The sequence below is a fragment of the Zingiber officinale genome, chromosome 1A (genome assembly GCF_018446385.1).
Source record: "Zingiber officinale cultivar Zhangliang chromosome 1A, Zo_v1.1, whole genome shotgun sequence".
Classification (NCBI taxonomy): Eukaryota; Viridiplantae; Streptophyta; class Magnoliopsida; order Zingiberales; family Zingiberaceae; genus Zingiber; species Zingiber officinale.
In genome coordinates, this window is record NC_055987.1 from 26,972,426 (window position 1) to 26,976,558 (window position 4,133).

The following is a 4,133-nucleotide window of genomic DNA, read 5'->3' on the forward strand; positions in this document are numbered from 1 at the left end:
TAATAGTGGTGCAGTAGCAAACTCGAAGAAACCATAAGTCCATAAGGCAAGTAAACACAATAGAGCGCAAGTACCACCCAATACGAGACATCGTACAACGAGGAGAAGTTGTTGCCGCCTAGATTGTATCAGGTGATAATCTGAGAGATCCTTTCACTGAGGCCCTTAAGGCAAGAGCTTTTGATGGGCATGATGAAGGGTTGGGAATCAAATGTATGACAGGGTATATGGCAGCATAGTCTTTTAGTATTAGTGAGATATTGTTAGAGTGTATACTAAAAGTTTAGCTTTTTGTATAAACATTTAAGAATCACATTGGTCAAATTATCTACATTTATTGCTAAGTGTAGTTGTTCAATTAATTTATATTGTAGATAACATGGTGTGTGGTGTCACACACAAAAGATCGTGTTATCGATTCTTTGTAAATTATAAACAGTAGCTCACGACTAAGATGGAAAGGAACAAACCATTGGAATAGTCCTAGTGTAATTAAGTATTAGTTTATCTTGACTAATAAATTACACTAAGTACACTCCAAGTGTATTGAGTAGGACTATTTAAGGTAAGTTCTTTTTATACTGATTTAATAAAAGAATAAGACATTAGTTATTATGGAAGTGTGTGTTCTTAATCCTAATATAATAACAAACACATATATTTAATATTTATTTCTTTGACTTATCAATGGGTGAGATTTAGCTCGATAAATCAATAAGCCCGATAAATTGGGAAATGATATTACTTATAATGTGTGTTGTTGATTATAGAAGGAAACTGTGTCCTAGTAATCTAGGTTGAGAATGTCCCCAAGAGGAGCTCATAAGGATTGTCATGTTAAACCCTGCAGGTGGACTTAGTCCGACATGACGATGAGGTTGAGTGGTACTACTCTTGGACTAAGATATTAATTAAGTGAGTTGTCAGTAACTCATTTAATTAGTGGACATTCGACATCTTAAACACAGGGAGACTAACACACTCATAATAAGAAGGAGCCCAAAACGTAATTTGGGATTGGTGCGGTAGTTCAATAATAATTCTTTAGTGGTATGAATTATTATTGATGAAATTAATTTGAGTGTTCGGGGCGAACACGGGAAGCTTAATTTCATCGGGAGACCAAAACCAATTCCGCCTCTCGGTCCCTATCGTAGTCTCTTATATATAGAGATTTATACCCACCCATACCTACCTTCTTACCCACCTTAAGGTGGTCGGCCAAGCCTAGCTTGGAGCCCAAGCTAGGGCCGGCCAAACCAAGGTGTGAGGTGGCCAAACCAAGGTGTGAGGTGGCCAGCCCTAGCTTGAGTCCAAGCTTGGTGTGGCCGACCATAATTAATTAAAAGGATTTTATTTTTTAAAATTTTTCTTATGTGGATTCCATGGTTTTAAAAGAGAGTTTAAGATTTAAATCTTTCCTTTTATAGCTTTCTACAAAGGATTAAGAAAAGATTTGATATCTTTCCTTATTCGTACATTGATAGGAAGATTTTAATTTTGATAAAACTTTCCTTTTTTATAACCATGTTCATGGTTTTAAAAGAGAGTTTAAAATTTAAATCTTTCCTTTTATAGCTTTCTACAAAGGATTAAGAAAATATTTGATATCTTTCCTTATTTGTATATTGATAGAAAGATTTTAATTTTGATAAAACTTTCCTTTTTTGTAACCATATTCATGATTTTAAAAGAGAGTTTTAAAATTAAAAAATTCCTTTTATAAGTTTTTACAAAAGATTAATAAAAGATTTGATATCTTTCCTTATTTGTAAATTGAAAGGAGATTTTAATTTTAGAGAAAACTTTTCTTTTTGGAAATCATCCACATGTTTAAAAGAAAGATTTTAATTTATAAAATTTTCTTTTATAACCCACCATGATGGGAAAAATTATTAGAGAAATATTTCTATAAATTTCCAGAAATAAATTAGGAAGTTTTAATTCTTATGTGAATTAAACTTTCCTTGTTTGGAGCTTATAGGTGGCCGGCGATGTTAATAATGAAAAGGAAATTGTTTTTTAATTAAATAAAGTTTCTTTTTCATGGAAAAGGAATTAAGGAAGCTTTTTATTTAAATTTCCTTATTTTCCAAGACCAAGGATTATAAAAGAGGGGGTAGAGGTGCCTTCAAGATGAGACGACTCTATTCTATTTCTTCCTCTCTTTTCCTCCTTGGTGGTGGCCGGCCCTATTGCTTTTCCCTCTTTCTTTTCTTTCTTCTTTATTGGCCGAACCTCATCATCTCTTGGAGCTTGAAGGTGGCCGGGTTCTAGATTGGAGAAGAAGGAGAGAAAGGAAGCATCCCTTTGGAGCTTGGTGGTGGTGGCCGAACCTCATCTATTCTTGGAGTACTTGTGGTGGCCGAACCTTGCAAGGAGAAGAAGGCTTTGGGTGATTCTCATCTTGGTAGATCGTTGCCCACACAACGTCCGGGATAAGAAGAGGAATACGGTAGAAGATCAAGAGGTCGTTGTATACAAAGGAAGATATAACTAGTAATTATTTTCCGCATCATACTAGTTTTACTTTTGTATGAATTTCAAACACAAGGGCATTAGATTATAGTTTTTTGAATTGTAATTCTAGTTTGTGTTTTCCTTTGTTTTTCAAATTTGTGATTCGATTATTCTTTTTGGTTAAACCTAGAGTTATATAAAGAAATTAAATATTAGATTTCCTTAAAAGGCTTTGTCTAGGCGATGGTGGATGCTCCCATACCCAAGAAGGTCATGTGCCTCGCTATGCAGTCCTGGAAGCTAATTTTGGAAATTAATATTTAATTGAATTTATAACATAGGTTGATTTGGATCAATAGTGTTAAGTTCCGCTTGCGATCCAAGTCTAAACCATTAAGAACAAATAAGTTAAATTTGGAATCAATAATGTTAAGTTTCGTTTGCGATTCCTAATTTAACTTCTAAAGAACACAATAGGTTGTTTAGGAAAAAGGTTCGACACTTGTACAAAATTTTTGTACAGTGGAACCGGTACGATCCTCCTAGGTCCAACCAACACACTTCTAATTCTTTTAATTTTAGTATCCTTTTCATTTTCTACTAAGTTACAAAAAGTTTTAAAGATTTCATAGGTTTCATCTTTAGATTTTAGAAATTTTACCCAAGTAAACCTTGAGTAATCATCAATTATTACTAAGTAATATTAGTTTTTGCTTAGTGACTTAGCCCCATGTGAATCAAATAGGTCAAGTGTAGAAGTTCAAGTATTGAGTTAGTTCTACTTAAATTAGTTAATTTATGGGTTGACTTGTTTTGTTTACCTTGTTGACATGCATTATAAATTGAATTTTTGGTATATTTTAATTTGGGTAAGCCTCTGACTAAGCCATTTTGACTCATTTTTGAAATGAGTCTGGTGTGAGTGTAACCCAGTCTTCTATGTCACAGCTTAGTTTCCTCTTGTTGTGTCAATAGACACTTAAGTGAGGAGGTTGGTAGATCAATTGAATAGATGTTCTTTTTTCTAATACCCTTAAGTGTGATGTTTGGATTTTCAACATTTTTAATTAAGCATTCAGATTTTGAAAATATGACTAAGTATTCTGTGTCACATAATTGGCTAATATTTAGTAAATTAAAATTCAATCGATCAACCAATAAAACTTTTCGAATATAGAAATCGGAACTTAGTTGAATATTACCTGTTCTGATTACCTTGAGTGTTCCGTCGTTGCCAAATGCGATGGACCGTAGGTTCTTCAATTTCAACTTAGTGAATTTCAATCTATCTTCAGTCATATGCCTGGAGCATCCACTATCTAACATCCATTGATCCAAATCTTTATGTTCCTACACATAAGGTATTTGATTTGGTTCAATTTGACGGATAGAAAGATAGTTTAATTGAAATTAACTCTTAATATTCCATCTCACCCAGGCTAGGTTATCAAACAAGGTATCCCTATGGGTGATTGTGAGACGGTTTTATTAAGTTAAATAGTTTTCAGTTAGGAATTGGTTAGATTTAAGTATAATTTTTCTTAATTAAGTTAAATTTATTTAATTAAGAATTAAGTTAAAATTAAAAAATTAAGTTAAAGTTAAAATTAAAAAAATTATGTTAAAATTATTTAATTAAAAATTAAGTTAAAGTTAAAATTAAAAAAATTAAG